General features: G+C 39.3%; 1 protein-coding gene across 2 annotated transcripts in view; it reads right to left on the reverse strand.

Annotated features, from left to right (window-relative positions):
- si:ch73-22o12.1 (nectin-2) overlaps positions 1–12367 on the reverse strand; it is a 118390-nt gene that overhangs the window by 102086 nt on the left and 3937 nt on the right. The window lies entirely within an intron of this gene.

Consider the following 12367-nt stretch of genomic DNA (forward strand, 5'->3'; position numbering starts at 1 on the left):
CCCCCCTTCCTCCCCTCCAGCAATCAGACTTCTTCTGCAACTCCACACTCAGCGCTCAAACACACACACTCATGTGTGCGCCCTGCATGACTCTACCGTGCTTGAGAAAAATTCATGAATCACTGGTGCACAAATCAGCCACAAGGTTCTTGCAAGGGGAGGAAAAAATGGAAAGGAGGGTAAAGGACAGTGGGTAAAGTGTTTCTAATAAAAAGGTTTAAGGGGGAATAAAAGGACATTGAGGAAATGACTATGCAACCTGAAGGTGCGAGCACACACCCAGGGGGTGTTGGTGACAAGTCACAACTCAAGATATTTTCTCCAAGCTTTCTTTCCTGACGACACAAAGCTAAAACAGCAGGCAGCAAAGTAACAAGCCAGTGCATGATTCATGCACAGTGTTAACATGTGTATGTACATAGTAAATGTTCTTTCTGCACACAAAAAAAATACCTCAGAAGAGCCCAACAAAGCTGTGTACAAAAAACACACACAAGCCCCTCCATCAGCTTCAATTTCAAGAGAAACTGCCCAATCATCTCCAGTTACAGAGCCACTTTTCCTCTGGGGTCAGTCCTCAAAGACAGCTCTGTCCACTGATACAGGTGTGGAAGGAGGACGGGAAGGGAACGGAGGACAATAGATGTCCTTTTTCGATGGCCTCCCACAATTCACCTGGATTAGAGGGAATAGGAGTCAGAAGAGTTTGGAAGGTTGAGGAGAGAAGAGGGTCTCTGAGCTCGACTGAGAACAATGATGTTTCTGTTTTCTGGAACAGTAAGTCCATCATTATGTCCAGCAGCAGCCGACTCCCTGCACTGAAAACAACATAAGGTTACTGCTTTTCAACAATACACTCGTTTTACTCCCATGCATGTATGCTTGATAAGCTGTTGTTATAGGGTCTTAAATTAAACATATAGTAGTCATTCGTTTATCGCGGGGGATCCGTACCCTGAAGACCCGCGACAAGTGAAAAACCGAGAAGTAGGAATAGTGGTACAAGTAGTAAGTAGTAGTTTATTTTATTATTCAAATATTTATATATATATTAAGGTGTTTAAAACCCTTCCAACACTATTGCAATATTCTAAATAATGTTTCTAAACTCTAAACACTCTAAAAGTGCACAGTGTCATGATTTCAGCTCCCTGCTTCCTCTGCTCTTTGCCACCGGCAAGCGCTCTTGGCCACGCCCACTTCTCCGCTCTGCATGCTGAACAGTTGATCAGCTGTTCAGCTGCAGCTTGAAGTTTATCCTGCACCTCAGGGCTGCATAAATGTGCAGCAGGTGTTAAATAATTTAAAATAATTTTTAAATAATAATTCCATGCTGATCGTGTGGCTCATCCATCAATCAGCTAATTGTGTGTCATGTCCAATCTTACTTTGAAAAACCTTGATAAGAGCAAGTCTGTGATAAACGAACCGCGAAGTAGCGAGGGACTACTGTACATACATTATGGAGCTTTATTTTATTTTTACATGTTTAATGTTTGCTCCTATTAATACCCTAATAATCACAAAGTTTTAAAAACATAAAAGTTCTAAACTGACTTCCCAAACATTTATTGTGCATGAGTGTGACAGCAAACAGCATCATTAAAAAAAATATTTTGTACTTTTTAAAATTAGTTATGCAAGTAGCTCCCCATATTTTAATATATTTTGACAAAATCATAGAGACAGAACAGATGGTTTTCACAACAACAACAAATAATAAACCTAGAATTGTTCATAAATTTATTGTACTTTAATCCATCATTTGTATTGTGACAAGTTTAAATAGAAAACCGAAATCAGATGCATAAATTAAAACACTTCTGTCCATCTGTTATGAATACTGAATATAATGAATATTACACATTTTGGGGAACACACAAATTACAACTAAATATAAAAATATTTTTTAACAGTTTATTTAGGGGGGGGGGGGGATGGCAACCCAGCATGTGAACAAAGTAAAATGAAGCAGTATTTGGGGAAAACAAGAAACAGAACCAACTGGTTTGACATTTGCCCTGTTGACTTAAAATAAGGAACTATTTTTTTGCTCATTTGAATCAGGACAGCACAGCAGAGTTCTGCAAGACCTTTGAGTTAGGCGTCCTTTTTGAAGAATATTCGTCCAACCATTTGTTTTACCTCAATGTTGCCTTTTGCGGTTACAGCACAAAAGGGTGACTGGGAAGTCAGCTTAAGTTTTAATTTAATCTGAAAACCTTAAAAATAAATGTTAAAAATTTGACTGAAAATTGGCAGAGTACAATATTTAAAAATCAAATCTGTAAGCAAATACTGTCCTTGTGAAGGTTGGGCTATTTTCTAGCTTATCTTGTGAGGCGGGGGGGGGGGGGGGGGGACTATTTTCAGGTGCACTGTATTGCAAGTTTGAGAGATTCTAAATTGATGTTCAAATATCACAAATAGATTTTGTTAATGGTAATAATGCACTCAAACATATGAAGGTGCAAACCCCAAACAGTTTGAGGTGGCAGATAAGACAGCTGAGCAAGATACACAACTGAAAGAAATTAATTTAAAGTATACAAATACTTGCTTTAAAACCAAGAAAGACGCACACAAGGAGAAAGTATGTGTGTGTAAGAGAGAAAGAGAAATACATTGAAAGATTTTTCATTCTGTCGCAGTCCTCTATTGTAATTGATCAAATTGTGAGGTGCCTAAAGATTCTCACTTTTGATATCTTGAAGGTATTACACACAAACATATTTAATTGTACACCGCCAAAAGGCAAACCTTATTTTTGCTCATGCCTGAGCAAAACATTCAATGAGCTACTATACAGATACATTTTACAGGCTAGTCTGATTGAGCCACAAGGACTCTTACCAGACAGACCTGTTCCAGACAGAACATACAAGTTCAGAAAACAATATCAATAAACTACAGTAAAAATGCAGTTACCGGTAAAATAAAAGTCGTGTTATAAAACAAATCAGGGTGCCGTAAAACAAGGTAAAATACTAAATACAAGAACATATTTGCTTTGATGTTTCTATTGACATTATCAAATGTTTAAAATCCCCTAAAGAAATCAAGGTGGACAACTTCAGTTCCTGTTGCAAGGTGTTCCAGGTTACATGAGCCGAATAGGAAAAGGCCTTTTTGCAAAGTTCAGTCCGCACTGAGGAAACGTTGCAGGTAATGATGGCCTGAGAGCGCACGCTGTAACTGCACTGATGGTGTGACATGTGGGAGGAGATATGAGAAGGTAGCAGACCAAGGAGTGATTTACAGATGAAAATGAACCAGTGTGAGAGCCTACGTGTGGATAATGATGACCAACTGACCAAGGAGTACAAGGTGCAGTGATGGGTACGGTAGTTACAACCAGCTATGAATCTTAGTGTGTCATGGTAGACAGCATCCAACATCTGCAAGGAGCTGACAGGGGCATTCATTTAAATAACATCACCATAATCAATGGCCGGTAGGAAAATAGCAGCTGCAAGAAGTTTCCTGGCATTCAGAGTTAAGCAAGATGTATTTCTGAAAAAGAAACCCAGTTTTGATTTCAGTTTCTTTATCAAGTTTGACATGCGTTTAAAAGAGAGACGTGCATCAACAAAAATTCCTAGGAGGAAGAGTTGCTGGCACCAACTTTTTGTTGGAAAACAACAACACCCCTTTGGTTTTGTCAGCATTTAGCACCCGTTTGAGATGGAATGAGTCTCACTGAATGATGTCATTCAGACAGTTAATGAAACTCAGGCAAAAAAAAAAACAAACATTAGATGACATCTATAACTGAATGACATTTTGGAATAAACCCCATCTAAGATGGCTGCCACAGTCAAGTTACTTTCAAAAAACACAAAAGAAAGGTATACTCTGTCCATTTTATTGATATCGGCCTATAGTTTGGTGTGGTATTAGCAGAGTCATTCTTATGGCAAACTGTGTATGAAAACTAAATATAACAGGAAATTGCTCAACGTTTCAACAAAAAGAAACCGTTCAGAGGACCTGACTTAACTTTGTTGTATCCTGATAATGTTACTCTAACAATAGTGTGCTTAACAGTGACTTTCATATAAAATGCAGGGCTTTAACAGAATAAAACTTTGTTTCTCGTTTTTAATTGGTAAAAGAGCATTTAATTTATTTCTTTGTGGTTTGACATTTTGCTAAAATGCTTGTATGAATAGACAAAAACGCGCCAAATGCTTTTGAATAAAAAGCTTGTTTCTTTTATACTGTATTGCTGTCTTTACTCTACAAAAACACTCTTGACCAACAAACAGTGCTTATTTCAACATAAAAATCTCAGGTAATTTTGATATTTTAACTTTACTGTAACACATTATGGTTGCGTTTGCTTAACTAATGACCAGAATGAGAATTTTTGTTATAACCCAATCTCTCAAATTTGACTCATCCTTACACCAGACAAGTTCATTAATCTTATGCCCAGGGACACACAGAAAAGGTATTTCTAGGGTGGACACTTGGTTTGTTTGAATTTTCTTTACAGTCAAAATTTGTACCATTTGCAAGATTTGACATCTTCACTCTTCACTTTGACAAGATTAAAGGAGTAAAAACTAAAGCTGGCGAGTAGTTTCAAGCAATCAAATTAAATTAAATAGTTTCAAGCTCTGCTGTATTTCAGTAACAGCAAAAATGGAAGGAGAAAGCCATAAGGAAAAAAAACTAAACACACTAGACTACCATCCCCTTTTAGCAGCCGAGATAAGTTCCCAACATCCGAGAAAAATTACTTCTTAGATGTATCACCAGAAATACTTCTGAGAAATGTCACAAGATGACTTTACCTCTGCTGGTTTCCAACAACAGGTTGTTTTTGTGACAAGAAACAAAGTGCAACAAGTTTACAAGTTACTTTTGTTTTCATTTTGACAAAGAAGGCTGGAAAATCAGGAAAACAAGCCAGGCAATGTTTTATTAAACACATACGACAGTTTCTAGTAAAACTAAATGTTAAAATAAAGTCCTAGCATTCTTTGAATGAATCCATATTGTTTGCAGGCTACCATGCATAAAGGTTTAAACCAAGATCATCTCTCTATGTTGATAAATAAAACAAACTTTAGTCATATGGTGAAAATAAAGGTTGCACGCAACAACATGTGATGTCAAAAAGATCCTGTATGGTTGCACTCGGGATATGTGTTGGGGATGACTCAACTACTACCACACCAAATTTGAGCCCAGTATCTGTAAAACAATAATTAGTATAGTTCTTTTTGCATTTGCTGAAGTCATTTAGATGTGGAGATCATCTGAAAATCTGGTTTTACTTAAAAAGTTAAATCAATTGTGGATGTAGATCACATGATTGCTTTGATTCTTTAAAATTTGGTTTGTGAGATATTTTGCGATCAGAAACAAACATGATCGCTCATCTTTGTTGTAGCAGGCAAAAAAAAAATTACAGCTGAAGTTTACTTCCTGAAATATCAGACAAATGAAATATACAGACATTTTGTTGAACGGTAGTTTGCATTTAAAGTAAGTATAACATGAAATGTAAACAAAAAATGTATTGTACATTTATGTTTCAGAAGCAAAATTAGAAAGTAATGCTTTTTTTTTTTTTTTTTACATTCATTTAATCAGAGTTTATTGACGAACAACAACCATGCACTTAAGGCTTCACAAATCCGTTTTTGTTACAGTATTTATCAGTATTGTGTTTCACACTGGAGTTTAAGTTTTCAAACCTAATCTTATTTTATCTTCAAAGTGAAATTCCTGTTATATGAGCCAAACTATCAGCTCTGTGCCTGCAGAGGAAGAGCGCAGGCAGGGGTGGACATCGTCAGACTGATCCCAACGCTGTGCGACAGCTTGGCTTTGCCAAAAATAAATAAATCTCACATCTGCTTTTGTTTTTCCTCTTTTACCCACTTTTTCAGCTCACCAAGCCACCCGATTGCGTGCCTTCACTTCCCCCTTTTCTCCATTTTCAAATGAGTCAGCAATATTATTATTATTATTAAATTTGCCTAATATTAGGGATGCACAATATTCAAAAAGCGTTCAATACAAAAACAATGCACACAAACTGATGCACAATATTGGATTTTTGGCCGATATCCGATTTGCCGATATGTTAAAACTTATTTGGTCAATAACTGATACCAATTCTGATATTTTTCCCTAGACCTACTTACAGAGACTACATAGCTTTCTCTGCTGTGGAATTAAAATACCGAATTATTCTGCATGCTCTGTCAGTTTAACCTGCTACCAGTTTTTACTCTTTTTTTTAAGCTTTTAACATTTTTTTAGTCCACATTTTATTCTCTTTAGATATTTTATATTGTAGCACTTTGAGATTGTAAAATGTAAAGTGCAGTACAAATTGAATAAATTATTATTATTATTATTATTTATTACCAAATGCAGATGTCAAAAAGGGGGCTGAAAATTATGTAACACTTCAACTTGAATTATGTTTAACATCAAATTTATTCATGACATTTACTCTAACACAATGACAACTCTCACACAGTGCAAATTTGTACATTTTCACAAATCTAAACTCAACGGCACACGTGACATCATAACGTTGTGCTGAAGCTTCAGGCATCCTTGTCAATGGGTTATCGTACACAAACACCGCCTTTTATATCGGTGAGTTATTTTGAGGGAATGGTCGATGTCCGATATTGAACTTTATCACTAATATCGGCCGATACCGATACCATGCCGATAAGCATTCCTACCTAATATCCTTAAGGACATGCTGGTGAAGATTCTCAGTCATCCAGGACATGATGAATTCAAAAAGTGTTCAATACAAAAACAACTGGACTTTATTTGGGAACGCATCGGGCCGAATGCGTTCCCACGAAGACAGAAGGGAAGGAAAAGGAACAGAAACACATTCAAGAAGCTCTTCAAACAAGTGGATATCCCAACTGGGCTTTTGTCAAGTCAGCGAGGAAATCTACAAAACACACCAATAAACAGAAAAAGGAGAACAGCAGACGAAAAAACATTGTCATCCCTTATGTTGCTGGAGTATCAGAGAAATTCAGAAGGATCTTCAACAAACACAAGATCCCAGTACATTTCAAACCCAGCAGGACTCTCAGACAGAGGCTGGTCCACCCTAAGGACAAGACACCCATACACAAACAGAGTGGTGTAGTGTATGCGGTCCAGTGCAGCGAGGATTGTCCAGACCTCTACATTGGAGAAACTAAACAGCCTCTTCACAGACGCATGACTCAACACAGGAGAGCCACCTCCTCTGGACAAAATTCCGCAGTTCACCTCCACCTCACAGATAAGGGACACTCTTTTGAGGACCAAAATGTGCACATTTTGGACCGAGAACACAGATGGTTTGAGAGGGGGATGAAGGAAGCAATTTATGTAAAAAGAGAAAAGCCGTCTCTTAACAGAGGAGGAGGCCTCAGATTTCCACTTTCAAAAACATATAATGCAACTTTAAAACAGATTCCCAGCCGTTTTTCACACCTGATGGGAACAGAGGGGCCTTGTCAGTGAATTAGAGGAACAAAGACCTACTGTTTAGGTGTTTAGGTGTGAACTGCCAATCTGCATATGTGTGTGTGTCTTATGTGTGTGTGTGTCTTATCTCACTCAGCCTTATAACCGGTATCTCTCACTCTCTGCTCTTTGAATTGAGAAAGCTCCTCGGATGAGGAGCGAAACGTCTTCTGTTACAAATAAAGTCCGGTTGTTTTTGTATTGAACGCTTTTTGAATCCTTAAGGACAGCTTCCAAACATTTCGTGTTTGTGTTTGTGTGAGAGAAGTGGACACAGTCGCCTGAACTGAGTGACAAAAGGAGCCAAGGAGAGGCAGAAAGGAGGAGTAGTTGGGTGAGATACGGTGAAAGCGTCACAACAACTTAACCTTTTAAAAACAGGGTGAAGCAGCAGAGAGTTTTCGTACATCAGGGGAAAAAATACAGGTGTGCAAGAAACGGACTGACTGATGAGAAGACAAGAAAAAGAAACAAAAACCCTTGTTAGGACGGTATAAATGCCTGTAGGGAGGGTGGAGGCTATTAAGGAGGCATTATCAGCTGAAAGACAAGGAGCAAATGAGAGTAGGTGAGCAAAAGTAGCAAAGGCAGTTAGGATGGCTTTAAAGAGAAACTTTGGGACTGATATAGGTGAAAGAGACAACTGGGGAATTGGATAGTGAAACAAGGTGGAGGTGGAAAGATCCGAAAAGAAAGGAGAGGGGAAACCGAGTACCCCAAAAATAAAAAGGCAAGAAGAAAGTTACAATCCAATTTAAAAGACAGAAGCAACGGATTGATGACTGAGAAACAAAGAGAAGGAGAACAAAAAAAGATAGGATGAGTGGAGGAAAGGCAGCTACAGTACGCAGCAGTTTACTGAGCAGATGGATCAATTATGCAGACCAAATTACAGAGAGGAAGAAGTTGGGAACATTACGAGGGGGAGTAAACAGGCAAAGACGGAGAAGTAAGGAAAGAATAAATTAAGATGGAAGAGTAGAGGCAAAGACACAAATGTGACAGAGGGGAGAGTGGCAGAAGGAAACAAGTGGCCCATTAGTGAGCAGGCAATCAGTTGAGCAAATGAGACAAATCACTTCAACGAAGGAGGACCTGCTCTCCCTGAAGAGCCACGTACAAACAAACCCTGGCACATCATGTTGACAAAACACCAGGCTGATAACTGAATAAGCCCGCTGCCTCCATTTGACCTTAATGTGATGTCAGGGATTTAAATGCTCCTGCCATTTAAAGGCTTTGGGGACAAATGATGATTCTGCTACGCGTTTATCCGCCTCACAGTAAATTTCTGAACCAACAAGTTATATCAGCGGTGAGATGGAAATGTAGAAACATTACACTGCTCATCTTGTGCAACAAGAAACACTCCCCACATGCCTTTGTAAAAACACAACCTGTTGTGCAATAACTTTTCTCCTCATCTTAAATTTATGAGATTTACCCGTAAGTGTGTAATTTTTACCCTGCTGCTGCTCAGCTAAGAGTCCAAGGATCACGGGGAAAGCTAACCAAATTGAAAACGGTCTATGTGCACGGGGTTTTAGAGTCACACCGCTCTCTATCCAGCTCCCAGAGCCCTGACAAGACCTGTCACAGCAAATTCAATTTCCTCCTGCAGCCTACCTGTCCACCAGCACAGATAAGTGTGAATTGGACATGACCTTGTCAAAGTCAGGTGTGATGAAGATATGGCACATTCGTGTTTGTCCGCATTCGAGGTGGTATGCAAAGGTGTGTCGACAGGTAATGCAAAGGAACCAGAAATGTGTGAAAATGACCACAGGAGCTGCAATGGTGGCAAAAACCACTTCAACGTTTCATAAACCAGGGGCAAAGAGGATGCGAGGGTGAGGGAGCTTAGTAAAAATAAATAAACGTTTCATGGAGCCCTAAATGGTTTCAATATCACATAAGGGCACTGCATCATCCCCCGTTCAATATCAGATCAATAACACAAACCACCTTCCACCTTTCAAACTACATTTAGATACATTAAGGTGACTGCTAATGAGCAGCAGCACACGTGCATGTGCAGGTACCAAAGAGGTCGCAGTGCTAAGATGCACAGAAATCTGCTGAGTGTACCGAAGGGAGGATTTTAAAAACAGAAATGTGACACAGGAGGAAGAAAGAGGAGAAAAATTACAAAAAGTGAGTAAAGGCCAAGTAACCATCATAAAAAGAGAAAGGTTACTGCAAGCAGTCCTTTACTGTCTCCATGAAAAGCTCTTTGACGATTAAATGTGTGTCTAATGCTTTACAAGAGAGGGAAAACGAGGGAAGGGAGGCGACTAAATTACAAATGAGCTGATAATTCTTGTCCTCACTGGTTCACTCCCACTTGCAGTCTTCTGCAACTCTCCTTCAGCCTCTCTGCCCAGACAGTCAGTGAGAAGCTTGTAAAATCCTCAACGCCCCCACCCACTACTCTGCCTTCGCCACTCCTCAGTGATTTCACCACATCAAGGGTTACCGACACCCAACTCCCAAGTACAGTTAATTAGGAGGCTTTTATTTTAAAGGATTTGGCCGTCTTTCAATGGATCTTCAATTGAAATTACTGAGCTGGAATGGGTTTGACCTGAGTCTCCCTAAATTCCATCTTGGGTTAGTTGGACACACACCGATAGGGAAAATGCATACTTGGCAGAGGGGGTCTTGACTAATGGTGTGGAAATGTCTGGGTACTGAAAAATAAAGCAAGCCACATGCATAATAACCATACAAGATAAGCCCTGGCATGCTACTCCAGCAAATAGTGCAGTCTTAAAATTCTCCATTATCTACAAACATGTGGGTGGCTGGAGCACATTATGGAATGGTCTCTTGCAGTCAGTGTTTGTGTGAGCACAAATATTTGGTGCAGATCGCCATTTAACCCAACACCTCTGCCAAAAGAAGCATCAACTCAAGCACAGTTGCATTTTTTGGAAAGCCCTCAGCACTCCCATTCATATTAATAACAGTTGGCATTCCTTCTAAGTGGAGGATTTCGGCTCATTTTTCTTTGTATCAGATGGGAACGACTCCAGCAGTCAGCCAACCCTGGGAGTCTAACACAAACATCCCAGCGGGGGGTTCTTAGAACGACCTCAACACAGGTCACCATCCGTCCAGCATGTTACGCACAGGCAGACAGGAAGGCGGAGGGGGGAGGCAGGGTACTGATAAAGAAACAGATCCACACCAAAGCCTCTGGCTTAGGTTCTCTTCATGTTTCAGGAAACCGTTTTTATTAAAATAAAAAGTTGCAAAGGAATCAATTAAAGCGGAAAAAAATGGCGTCCTTAGGTCTCTGGTCTGAAAAAGACACGGTTGCTATTGAGGATGAGGTGGTTTATTTCTTGTAAATAATGCCAACATACACACACACACCTTCATCCTGTGATGCGACACCTCCTCCCGATTACTGGAATGTCAGCTGACTTACAGCACCGCCTCTGGTTACTTCCCTTGTGAACCAGCTATTTGTGCAGTTGTATCTACACACAACTATTTGTGTTCAAATGTGGTTCTAAATGGAAAGGATGCAGGAACCCGCACTCATCGAGCTCCCTCTCGTCAAATCCATCCACCCAGTCTAACAGTATCTGCCAAGTCATCAATAAACTTGACGGATCATTTGTGTTTCTGGCCATTGGTAATGAAATGTTTATAGAACAAATTTATTTAATTATTTAATGGAAATACCGATAAATCTAAAATCTTGCGAGTTGCTGCCTCTCCACATTAATCTTACAAAAAGAGCATCCATATAAAACTCAAACAGCATCCTGCTAAAATTTTTACCGTAATCTCTCAGTTTCAAAGCTTTCCACCCATCACTGATTTATGGTTTAATGAGGTAATTATTTTCTAAATATGATGAAATTTACAATAAACATACTTAATGGATCAAAAAAAAGTGTTCAAATCAGGAGAGTCATTTGGGAAACTGCCAAATACTTGCTTCAATCATTTGAAAATGTGTTATTCAAAACCTATTGGAGCCACATCTGCCAGAGCATAAACGTGGAAAAACACACAATGGCTCTGTATCACTTACACATCTCCATTAGGTCATAAATTCAAGCGCTCTTTTACGTCTGAATCAACAGACTCTTAATGGCCATTATAAGGAGGTCGTTGATGTGGCGTTTTAACAGCGAAACCCCTCTAATACCTGCGTCTGTGTGTGCTTGTACTAAAAAGTATCGCGACTGAAACGTGACTTTCTTGCACACGTACAGACACACACTCCCAACGTTTTCAAGAATCCTGACATTTGCACGACCGGTGCAAAGGAGATCGGGCAGCTCATTCACATAGTGATAGGACCAAACCATGACAGCTATTAACACAAAACCAAATGAATACCAAGAGCCTTTGCACCACTGGGACTAATGAGATACAGTAAAGCTTTTTGTTCTTTTATTCCCTTCAAGAGAAAAATAAACTCCTCATGATTCATGAATTACATTCCTCTTAATGGACAAAGTACAGTGCACTTTCTCTGTTGTGATGATGGATGGTCCTAGGCTTGGCAGGACTGCGCAGTTCACACTATGTGGAGGGAAGTAGTTAGACCTAATAGTTTGAGCTATCGCACACAAAGGACTGCCAAAAGAAATATCACTATATTAGAGTCACTGAGTATACAAACAGTGTGTGGGGGGAGAGGGGGCAGATTTTGTTGAATTAACTTGTGAGGCACCTAGTTTCAAAACATTTCTAAATCTACCATATTTGTGAGTTGAAAGAAAAATATATACTGTTGGGAGTAAAAAACGATAAATCTATCAATCCTGGTAATAGACCAGGGTGAGGTCACATGTGGTTTATTTTTCCTGCCTGTCTGCAAAGCATGTTACTCCTG

The sequence above is a fragment of the Nematolebias whitei genome, chromosome 5, assembly GCF_014905685.2.
Source record: "Nematolebias whitei isolate Nwh7 chromosome 5, NemWhi1, whole genome shotgun sequence".
Lineage (NCBI taxonomy): Eukaryota > Metazoa > Chordata > Actinopteri > Cyprinodontiformes > Rivulidae > Nematolebias > Nematolebias whitei.